Raw genomic sequence first — 12741 nt, forward strand, 5'->3', positions numbered from 1 at the left:
TCTTTTAAAATATTATAAAAATGTTTTTAGGACCCAGAGAAGTAGCTTAGGGGTTAAGGTGGTTGCTTTGCATGCTACTGACCCCAGCTTGATTCGTGGTACTGAATTTGGTCCCACAAGCACCCACCAGGGGTAACTCCTAAACACAGAGTCAAGAATAACCCCTGAGTGCCACCAGGTGTGGTCCAGAAGCCCCTAAAAATAATAGCAGCACTGTAGCACTGTCCTCCCGTGGTTCATCAATTTGCTTAAGTGGGCCCCGTAACGTCTCCATTGTGAGACTTGTTACTGTTTTTGGCATATCAAATACACTATGGGTGACTTGCCAGGCTTTTGCCGTGCAGGCGGGTACTCTTGGTAGCTTGTCGGGCTGTCCGAGAGGGAGAGAGGAATCAAACCCAGGTCGGCCGTGTGCAAGGTGAATGCCCTACCCTCTGTGCAATCGCTCCAGTAGCAATAATAATTTTTCTCATTAGTAGACTGAACTAGTTCCATTTAATATCATTATAATTTCTTATGGCTTATTTACTATAAAATAGTACTGCTAGGCTGGAGAGATGGTTCAAAGGGTTTGAGCACTTACTTGCATGCAGGAGACCCAGGTTCAACCTCCAGTATTGAATGATCTGAATACCACCAAGAACAACCCCCAAAGAGTCCCAGAGAACTGCTAAGTTTGGCCCCCAAATCAATAATAGTAATAATAGGGGCTGGAGCAATAGCACAGTGGGGAGGGTGCTAGCCTTGTACGCTGCCAACCCAGGTTCGACTCCTAGCATCCCATCTGATCCCCTTAGCACTGCCAGGAGTAATTGCTGAGTGCAGAGTCAGAAGTAACCCCTGAGCATCGTCAGGTATAATCCAACAAGCTAAAATTAAAAAAATAATAGAATAATAAATTGATAGTATTATAATACTGCTGCAAAAGGCAGTGTTTACTTGGTTTAATTGCGGGAGTAATTTGATTCCTTTTATAATCATTCCTGTATTAGTCATTGATGTTAACTAATACTGTATGAATAGTGTGTAGTCCACTATGCACAGCAATTCCATTTGCGTTTCACTCTTTTTTGTTTTATTTTGTTTCCTGGCCTACCCATGTACTGACTCTGTGCTCAGGAACTCTGTGCTACTCGTGGGGCTCAGGGAACCATAAGTGGTGCTAGGGATCAAATCCAGATTGAGATCATGTGAGGCAAATACCTTACCCCCCATGTTATCTCTCCAGACCTTGTACTTTACTCTTATTCCTGCAAAGTTATTCCTTGTTATTTTTAATGTGTAATCCATAAAATCCATAAAATTGGATTTTTTAAAAACTTATTGGCTTTAAAAAATAAATAAAACTTATTTATCTATTTTTCTTTCCAAAATTTTATTTAATTAATGCCTGAATCTCCATCACTGGATTCCTCTTGGCAGGAAACAAATGGAAAAGGTCTTCTTGTCTTCACTTTCAGAAGGCCTCCGTGGCAGGCTGTCCTCACCAGGGACCCTTGGTGGAGGGTGGGTTGAGTTTCCCTTCCCACCCTGAGCAGAGCCCTGGCAGCTGAAGACCTCCAGTTCCAGCCACAGTCATGCTTAAGACCACTCTCACACGTTCGGACGAGCCTCACGCATGAAGAAACTGGCAGAGGAACCCATGTGTGCGGGACCCGGGGCATAGATCTCCAAGCCTGCTCCGATTGGACTGGGGCCTCCTCCACCCAGATCCCCCATCTTCCAGTATGTAGGCATTACACCCACCAACTGCCCCTGGCGTCATGTAATTCCATCAGTAGCCAAGACCCAGAGACTATAAAACCCTGCTCCCGAAAGCGCGGCCACATTTGCAGCTGCACGACATCTTATTATCTAGTTCTTAATCTGGAGAACCTGGCAGACTACCAAAAGTATCCTGCCCACACGGCAGAGTCTGGCAAACTCCCCGTGGCTTATTCAATATGCCAAAAACCAGTAACAATGATGGGTCTCCTTCTCCTGACCCTGAAAAAGCCTCGAATGTGGCACTTTTTAAAATCTCAGGGCTAGGACGAAGGAGACGTTACTGGGGCCTGCTCAAGGCAATCAATGAACAACAGTGATACAGTTAAAGCACCGCGAATTACAGTTATTTGTAGTTGGGTTTTTGACATACAATCACCAATCCCATTAACAATGTCAACGTCCCTCCCACCATTGTTGGCTATCATACATAAGAAAAATGAGAAGGGGGCTGGAGCAACAGCACAGCGGGTAGGGCATTTGCCTTGCACATGGCTGACCTGGGTTCGATTCTCAGCATCCCATATGGTCCCCCAAGCACCGCCAGGAGTAATTCCTGAGTGCATGAGTCAGGAGTAACCCCTGTGTATCCCTGGGTGTGATCCAAAAAGCAAAAAAAAAAAAAAAAAAAAGAGAAGATTGGATCTTTCTTTTTGATCATCAGCACTATAATTTGGAGACAGAACCATGTGTTTCTGTTCACATTTTCTTTTTATTCTGTAGTTGAAGAAATTGAGCCAGCTTCTGCTTCCTAATTTTAAAGGAAATGTATACGTTGGTGCTATTGCTATTTCTACCTCTAATAGTTCGATGGAGTAAAATAGAGTAAGCATATTTGAATTTTAGCAGACTTGGAATTAGTATACATCTCCCAGTAGCTAGGCATTACACCCACCAACTGCACCCACTGTGTAATTCCATCAACAGCCAAGACCCAGAGACTATAAAACCCAACTCCCAGAAGAGAACAATGCAGAGTCTGCCGTTCCCGCGCCTTGCTGTCCTCACTGGGGCCCTTGGAGGAGGTGGGTTGAGTTGCCCTCCCTGCCCCGAGCAGAGTCTCAGCAGCCGAAGAACTCCAGAACCAGCCACAGCCATGCTTAAGAGCACTCTCCACACTTTCAGACGAGCCTCACACATGAAGGAACCGGCAGAGGATTCTAGGTGTGCAGGACCCGGGGCTGAGATCTCCAAGGCTGCTCATATCTGGACTGGGCCTCCTCCCACCCAGATCCCCCATCTTTCAGTAGCTAGGCAGTTGCACCCACAAACTGCCCCTGGCACCATGTAATCCCATCAACGACCAAGACCCAGAAACTATAAAACCAATATGCAAACCACATGGCATATTGAATACGTCACAGTAGCCAAACACAGTAACAACAAGTCTCACAATGGAGATGTTACTGGGCCTGCTCGAGCAAATCGATGAATAATGGGAGGTGTTTCACTAATAAATAAATAAATAAATAAAACCCAGTAACAACACGGCTGAGTTCACAGCCTCGCGACTTCTTATTGTCTAGTTCTCCCTTTTGGAAACCTCAGTAGGCTGCCTAAGTGTCCTGCCAACACAGCAGAGTCTGGCAAGCTCTCCATGGCATATTTGATATGCTAAAACCCAGTAAAATTAGTTTTTTAAAATGCCAACTAGTTCAGCCCTTTTGGAAAACAGTATGGACGATTCTCGAAAAATTAGAATTTGATCTCCCATTTGACCCAACAATACCCCTCCTGGGAATATATCCCGGAAAGGCAAAAAAGTAAAGTCAAAATGACATCTGCACTTCTATGTTCATTGCTTCACTATTCACAATAGCCAAAATCTGGAAAAAAAATAACTCGAGTGCCTGAGAACAGATGACTGGTTAGACTATGGACTGAACATGTTTGCCACTCAATGCCTCTTTTGCAGACCACAACACCCAAAAGGAGAGAGAGAACACAGGGGATTGCCCTGCCACAGAGACGGGGGGATGGGGGGATGGGGGTGGGAGGGATATTATCCATGGTGGTGGAAAATGGGCACTGGTGGAGGGATGGGTATCTGATCATTGTATAATTGAAACCAAAGCACAAAAAATTGTAAATCTACAACTTTAAAAAAAATAAAATAAAATAAAGGGGAAAAAAAAAAAAAGAAACTTTGGTACATCTACACAAAGCGATAGCACAGCGGGTAGGGCGTTCGCCTTACAAGCGGCCAACATGGCTGACCCGCGTTCGATTCCTCTGCCCCTCTCGGAGAGCCTGGCAAGCTACCGAGAGTATTCGATATGCCAGACACAGTAACAACAAAGTCTCCAATGGAGACATTACTGGGCCCGCTCGAGCAAATCGACGACCAACGGGAGGGCCTTTACCTTTACCTTTACACAAAGGAGTACTATGCAGCTGTTAAGAAAAGATGAAGTCATGAAATTTACATACAAGCGGTACTACATGGAAAGTATCATGCTAAGTGAAATGAGGCAGAAAGAAAGGGACAGACATAGAAAGATTGCATTCATCTGGGGAATATAAAATAGCACAATGGGAGACTAACATCCAAGAATAGCCGAGATAAGTACCAGGAGGTTCACTCCATGCCTTGGAGGCCAACCTCAATGCTGGGGGAGAAGGCAGCTCAGATAGAGAGGGAAGCACCAAATAAAGGGTGTTGGGAGGATCCTCCCAGAATGGGAGATGCATGCTGAAAGTAGACTATAGACTGAACATGATTGCCACTCAATGCCTCTTTTGCAAACCACATGGCATCTTGAATACGTCACGGTAGCCAAACACAGTAACAACAAGTCTCACAATGGAGATGTTACTGGGCCTGCTCGAGCAAATTGATGAATAATGGGAGGTGTTTCACTAATAAAAAAATAAATAAATAAAACCCAGTAACAATGATGGGTCTCATTCCCCTGACCCTGAAAGAGCCTCCAATGTGGCACTTGCTAAAATCTCAAGACTAGGATGAATGGAGACATTACTGGTGCCTGCTAGAGGAAATCGATGAACAACAGGAGGACAGTGATATAATGACAGTGAATTCCAGTCACAGTTTAGTTATGAGTGAGCTTAATTTTCTCACATATTTGAGAAGAGAAAAGCAGCCCTAACTGAATGTAGAATCCTTTTACATGCCATCACAAATCACAAATCATCCTGTTATTCGTCGATTGCCTCGAGCAGGCCCCAGTAATGTCTCCTTCATCCTGGCCCTGAGGTTATATTCAAGGCTCTTTAGGAGAATGAGACCCATCATTATTACTGGTATTTGGCATATTGGGTATGCCACGGGGAGTTTGCCAGACTCTGCCGTGTGGGCAGGCTACATTCGGTAGCCTGCCAGTTTGTCAAAGTAGGAATGAGATGTCATAATAAGATGTCACGCGTACCTTCAGGTGTGCGGAGAGTGGTCTCAGCATGGTGGTGGCTGGTCCTGGAGGTCTTCGGCTGCCGGGGCCCTGGCCAGGGCGGGGAGGGAAGCTCAACCCGCTCCCCTCCAAGGGACCCCGGCGAGAAATAGCAGGCGCGGGGGCAGGAGACTGCGCTCTTCTTCTTACATGCCATAATCTCAAAATATTGAGACAGAAAGATAATTCAATGGGCTGAGTATATGGTTAGCACACAGGAGGCCCTCATTTTATCTTTAGTACCACATAGTCCTGAGCACAGCTAGAAATGATCCCTCAGCACAGAACCAGAACTACTTCCCAAACACAGCCAGGTTATGGCCCCTCAAAATAATCCTAAAACAGTGAGGTTTGGACCGGAAGCAATTAGTGTACATGACATTCTATAATTCCTGGGCATATGATGACTTTGCGGGTATTAAAATCAGAAATGATTATTTCATGTTTCCTTAACAAATAAAGGCATTAGTTTGCCTCAAGTTCTACTCATGATCCAGTAGACTCCGAAACATTTACAGACTCAGGTTGATTCTGATAAACTTAGTAATATAAAAAACCATTTTATGCATCATCTGGAAATGCAAGTTTATAAGTAAAATTAGCTCGTGTTGGACCAGAGCTGTAGTACAATGGGAGAACTTTTGCCTTGCATACAGACAACCCTGGTTCAATCCCTGATACCTCTAAGGTCCCCTGAGCACCTCGAGAAGTAATCTCTTCTCACAGAGACAGTAGTAAGCCCTGAGCACAGGTGGGTGTGAGCCAAAAAATAAAAAGAAAAGAAAAACTTTTAAAAAATGCAGAGAATGGGGCCTGGAGCAATAGCACAGCGGGTAGGGCGTCTGCCTTGTACACAGCCAACCCGGGTTCAATTCCCAGCATCCAATATGGTCCCCTGAGCACCACCAGGAGTGATTCCTGAGTGCAGAGCCAGGAGTAACCCCAGTGCATTGCCAGGTGTGACCCAAAAAGCAAAAAAAAAAAAATGCAGAGAAGAGAAAAGGTTAGCTAATGTTAACAAATAATATCTTCTTCTGGGGCTGGAGAGATAGTAGAGTAGGTAGGGCCCTTGCTTTGCACACAGTTGACCCAGTATTGACTCCCAGCATCTCATATGGTCCCCAGAACCTGTCAGGAGTAACCTCTGGACATCTCTGGTGCCTCCACCCCCCACACAAAAAAAATTTCAAATGTCTCAAATGACTTACATGGGCTTTACGATCTGCAATGAGAATGACCTTGGATACAAAAAGAAAAGAAAAGAAAAGAAAAGAAAAGAAAAGAAAAGAAAAGAAAAGAAAAGCTTTCCAGACTAATTATCTGAATGAAGCATAGCATTTCTTGTTTGTTTGATTGCTTTGATATTACGACTACACTGTCTCTGTGCTCAGGAGTGACCTTGGGTGGTGCTTGAGGAATCATATGTGGTGCAAAGGACTTGAACCAGGGTTGGTGAGGTGCAAGGCAAACTCCTTACCTCCTATACTGAAACCTTGACTCATGTGCAAAGGAAGTACCTTATCTACTATATTATCTCTCTGACCCAGGGCTTTTAACCATCTCAAACAGATACTCTATGTATTAAATAAAACACCCCTATTCTCCACTCCCTCCAGACCCTAGTCATCGCCGTTCTTTCTGTCTGAGAGACTACTTTCTGTGTGAGAGTAGTTCCAGGAGCTACCTCATGGAAGTATCACTGTATCACTATATTATCCAGTTGATCATCGAATTAATCGAGTGGGTGCCAGTAACATCTCTGTTCCTCCCAGTACTGAGATTTTAGTAGACTCTTCATACTCATCTTTTCCCAATGATTAGAGGCTCTTTCAGGGTCAGGGGAATGACACCTGTTGTTGTTACTGTATTTGGATTGACTATGCCACAGGGAGCTTGCCAGGCTCTGCCCGTACTCTCAGTAGCTTGCCAGGCTCTTCAAGAGGCATATATTTATATATTTCCTACTGTCTGAACCCCATCAAGTATGATATAGTAATTGTGGAAAATGGATAGGAAGTGTCTTATAATGCTTCGTGGACGTTCAGTCCTGAAAGCAGCCTGGAGCATAGCAGTGGTTGGGTAGTGGAGGTAGGCCGCCAGGGCTGGGTCCCATAGGGTGAGGAGCGCTCTCACCCACCTCACAGCCTGGCTCGGAGTCTGGTGGCAAGGTTCTAGGAGCTTCATTTTATACTCCCATCTGGGAGGAGCATCCTGAGTTCTGGAGGGTTGCAGATGAGGAGATTATCTGGTGCTGATGAGGAGATTATCTAGTGCCGGCATGGTGTGGCTCATGGGTGTGATCCCTGAGTCTCCAGATCCTGGGGGAAGCAGGCAGAGGATCTCTGTTCCAGGGTCCCGTTGAGTCCAGAGCCAAAGGTCACGAAGTTCTGCATTATCTGGGTTCCCTGGAACTTTATTCATGCATGAGGTTTGGTCTAAGTGTCTGGAAAGCAGCCTCATGGAAGTAGGAGCACAAAATAGAGAGCCTGGGAATGGCACACTGGCAAAAAGTACCACTTTACTAGCATGAGACCTGGAGTTCAATCTACAGAGCTATCCACTGTGCCTGGCCTCATTCGAGGGGTTGCTTCCTTGGAAAAACCTACATCAACCAAAACTATATTCTGTCCACCACCCATCCCCCACCAAACTCAGTGTTTTTTTAAAGCCCTCTTGGTTGCTCAAAAGTGAACCTGGATTGGGGGCTGGAGTGATAGCCCAGCAGGTAGGGCATTTGCCTTGCACGTGGCTGACCCGGGTTCGATGCCCACCATCCCATTTGGCCCCCAGAGCACCGCCAGGAGTAATTCCTGAGCTCATGAGCCTGGAGTAACCCTTGTGCATCGCCGAGTGTGACCCAAAAAACAACAACAAAAAAGTGAAACTAGGTAAGAGTTCTGACTTAATGTGCCTACTGGAAGGCAAAGCTGGCCTGAAGCTTGGTGGGCTTTCCAGAACCTGCCAAGGTAGTTCCTCTTCTAGATAGGGTCACACTGGAAGAATCCAGGTCACTTGTACTCTGAGAGTCTTCTGGAAGTGAAACAACCAAGTCTTAATATTTTCCACTTGAAGAAACTGCTTGACATATGCATAGTTTTTGAAGAACTTATGCCTAGGGTATGGCAAGGAAGCCTTGGCAATTATATAGCAGTGTGATTTTTTTTTTTTTTTGCTTATACTTGAGCAGGTGGCAAAGATTTCTGAGTTTCAGTTTTCTTATGTATAGAAAAGGGACAAATATATCCTAGTGTTTAAGGAATGATAGCTTTTTATTGTTTAAATAATAAAAATTTTTAGAGGCAAAATAAGACTTGAAAAATGGTGTTACCAAGGCAAAAGATGATGCTGAAAGACAGCGGGCATGGGTGGATGGTTAGTACTGTGTCTGGCAAGGATGTTCCAAGAATGGTGGTGCCTAACAATGCTTTGCCAACTTGAATGTTCCTATGAATCACCTAGGAAAGTGTGGTAAAAATATAAATCATGATAAGTAGGTTTGAGAGACTGTGTTTCAATTTAGTTTGCTATGTTTTGTTTTGTGTTCATATCCAACTATGCTCATTTGATTATTCCTGGTTTGTTGCTTGGAGTCTTGGAACACCATAGAGTGCTGGGATCAAACCTGGGCTTCCTACATGCTCTTCCCTTGAACACTCTATTGCCCCAGCCTGGGACTTCATTCCCCCCCCCTTTTTTTTTTTAGTTTTTGAGTTACAATCAGCAATGATCAGTCATCACTCCTGGCTTTGCACTCGGGAATTACTCCTGGTGGTACTTAGGGGACCATGTGGGATGTTGGAGATCAAAAGTAGGTCAGCTGCATATGAGGCAAGTACTCTATCCGCTGTACTATCTCTCCAGTCCCTGTGCCTGCATTTTTAACAAGCTCCAATCCTGCTGGCTCAAGAATTACATTTTAAGAACAGAGTTGAAGACTTGTCAATCACAGTGTTTGTGTGGCTGACTTGGACTTTTTCATCATTTGTGAGAAATGGGAAAACGAGGATATTGACTAGACTTGTGGTGGGCTTCTGACCCAAAAAACACTTCATTCACAGGCTAGACTTCCAAGTTTAAGATGGGGGATGTCGGACAGATAGTACAGTGGGTAGGGCATTTGTCCTACATGAATCAACCTGGGATTCAATCCCTGGCATCCCATATGGTTTCCAGAACTCCTCCAGGAGTGATCCCTGAGCACAGAACCAGAAATAAATCCTGAACACCTCCGGATTTGGCCCCCAAACCAACAAACAAACCAAAAAATCTTTCTGAAACCCCACCAAGTTTAAAACAGTGAACCATAAGAGGGCTTTGGTTACTAGGAAGACCACCCAGATTAGGAATTAGCACCAATGCAGAAAGCAGCCCCCAAAGGAGCATTTCTAACTCCCAAGGATCTCATTCTATTTCATACATCTCTAAAACATTTGTTCCCCTTCCATTCATATAGTTCTGGATGCTTTCCCTCACTCATTGATTCATTCAACAATGCATTGAGCTCCTACTCAACCTCAGGCATAAAGATATAGCAGAGAGCAAATAAACTGCTATTTTGAAGGAAGTGGCATTCTAGGTAAAAATTTCTTGTAGCCGAACAAGTGAACCAAATGCAAAAGGCATTCCACTGGGTGGTTCTAGGGTCACTAACATATTCTATGTTAAAAGAAAAAGTTTAGGCAATTTTCTGCCAAAGAGACTGAAAGTCTGAACCAAAAGTGTGAATACATTTCAGAAGTGTCAGACTAGGGAATAGATGATGGAATCATATATCATTAATGGATGAATTACATATATATTCAGGTTAGGAAGGAGGTGGGAAGTACATAAAGGTAGTTCCTAAGTTTTCAGAATTAAGGGCATTTGTCTTTAACATCTTTAAATAAAAATAATTTTGAATTTTTAATTCCCACTTTCACTGGAACATTCCTAAGTACCATGTAGTAGGTTAGAAAGAATAATCACTTATGCTGAATGTGTGAATTTGTAAAAAAAAAAAAGTCTCAGTGGCAAACTGACAAAACCATGCAAATATAAAACCTGCAGCATTCTGACTTGTGTTTTATAAAGTAACAATTAATGCATAAAACGGAGCCTCTAGCATTTAAAAACCTGACAGCAAAGCCTGTCCTCATTTTCTACATTAAAAAAGTGTGAAGCATAGTGGTGAGAGAATATGGGTTTTATAGTTTAACATATTTGGATTCTAAGATCAGCTTTATCTCTTGGGAGCCATGTGGCTTTGGAAAAGTTACTTAACCCCTCTGAACCTTAGTTTATTCAATTGTAAGATGGGAAATAATAATCCATCACATAGTATTATGATTGCAATTAAATAAAACAATCTCGGTATAATTTAATATCCAATGACATTTATAAATTGCTATATTAATAGAGAGACTTTTTCTTTCATTGTATTTATAAAAAGATATGGAAGTTAGCTGAATCTATTGTGGTAATCATTTTACATGTGGAATAATTATTTCACATATTTACATATGTAATATATATGTAAGTCAAATCACCATGCTATAAACAGTACCAATGTATCCAATGATGCATGTTCATCATTTCTTAATAAAACTGAAAAGTAGATTGTAAAATATAAATTCAAAGAGATAGTACAGGAGTTAAAGCTTACTTTGCAGCTGATCCTACCTTAATCTCTGGCCACAAACAATCATCCTAGCACTGCCAGGAGCGATCCTGAGCAGAGTCAGTATGGTACCCAAATCGTGCATGAGTGTGTATGTGAACGCTAAGTCTTAAAATACATACAAATAAAATATATATGTACATAATATAAAAAAATTTCCCCTCACAATAGCCCCATATTACTTTGGGAGGAAACAGGAAGTGCTTCACCAACGCCTGTCCTTACAGCCCATTTACCTCCCTTCAGTTTAGATCGTTTTTTTCCACAGCTGCCGTCTGTAGCCTGATGCTGCTTCTCCCTGATTCCCACCCCCACATTGTATCTCTATGTGCTTTTAGTATTTTCCATTCTTAGGGTTCATGAATAGGGGAAGGGCAAGTAGAATAAGAGGAAGGGAATTTTTCTTTTCCCTTCCCTGTTTCTGACTGGTCTCTCAAAGGCCTTCTTGAATGGTCTTGTCTTTTTCTAGTGAGTTTTAATTCGGTCCGAGGACAGATTACTGGAAGGAAGACCTTCTATCACTTTCTCTTCTCCAATCTCTTAAACTCCTCCTTTTCACTCTCCAGACTTCTTCAAATTCTCTGTTACAACATGAAAGAACCGGAGTTAAGATACTTCCCTTGCACATTCTGGTTCTATCCTGGCACAGCATATGGTCCCTTAAGCACTGCCAGGAGTGATCCCTAAGCACTGTTGTGTGTGGCCCAAACACAACAGCTATAATAAAAGCAACTACAACCAAACAAAAATTCTGGGCCTATAAATACACATCTGCTGGCACAGACCTAGATGTAAGAGAAGTATGAAGAAGGTATCTACACAGATTTTAAGTTTTCTGTTATATATGCAGGTTGTTATATATACTTTGTTCCATATATGATAAGTCTCTTTTCCAACTTTTAATTTAAGCGAGTAGTAGAGATTAACATTTTGTCCACCAAGTACACCTGCAGAGACACTCAAGTGTTTTGTATTACCAACAGGACAAGTCAATCCCACACAGCACCACATATTTATATTTGTGAAATTTAAGATTTGTGCTATTTAAGAAAAAGACGACTAATTCTACCTTGCTTTTCTAGTAGATAATGAACAATATTGACTCTCATTTCTTAATGATATGAATGAATTCTGAAGCTAATGAATTGAATCCAAGATTGGGACTCTAAGGAAAAGGAATAGAGGGAGCCAATTATGTGATTTGAATTGTCTAAATGAGTTCAGTGAGCTTTTAAGGGACTGTTATGCTTCTGTCACTGGATTTAGGGTGACTGAAATGGCAGACTTGGCAAAAGGCAGTATATCAGGACATCTGGAAGCACACTTGACTGAATTCCAAGGAATAAAATGGGCATATCCTTGGACTTTACACTGATAGCAAACCTTTTGCTCCGCCTAAGAGGACATTTTTTGTGAACTTGATATTAAAGCTACATTTTTTGTTGTAGTTTTGTTTTCTTGGAAAAGATTCAGTGGTACTCAAGGTTTACTTCTAGTTTTGTGCTAAGGGATCACACTTAGTAATGCTTGGGGGACCACATGTGGTACCAGGGATTGGATCAGTGGCTTGTGTAAATAATAATAATAATTTTTATAATAATATTTAACATAATATAATATTATCAATAGATTTATGTTATATCATACATTATTAATATATTGATATAATAAGATATTATATTATATAAATATTATAATGCTCGATTTGCTCGAGCGGGCCCAGTAACGTCTCCATTGGAGTATCTCGCCCGCACAGCAGAGCCTGGCAAGCTCCCCGTGACGTATTCGATACGCCAAACACAGTAACAACAAAGTCTCCAATGGAGACGTTACTGGGCCCGCTCGAGCAAATCAATGATCAACGGTAGGGCCTTTACTTTACTTTACTTTAAATATTATAATAATAATCATCAT

Source organism: Sorex fumeus, unplaced genomic scaffold (genome assembly GCF_029834395.1).
Source record: "Sorex fumeus unplaced genomic scaffold, SorFum_2.1 ptg000006l, whole genome shotgun sequence".
In the NCBI taxonomy this organism is placed as follows: Eukaryota; Metazoa; Chordata; class Mammalia; order Eulipotyphla; family Soricidae; genus Sorex; species Sorex fumeus.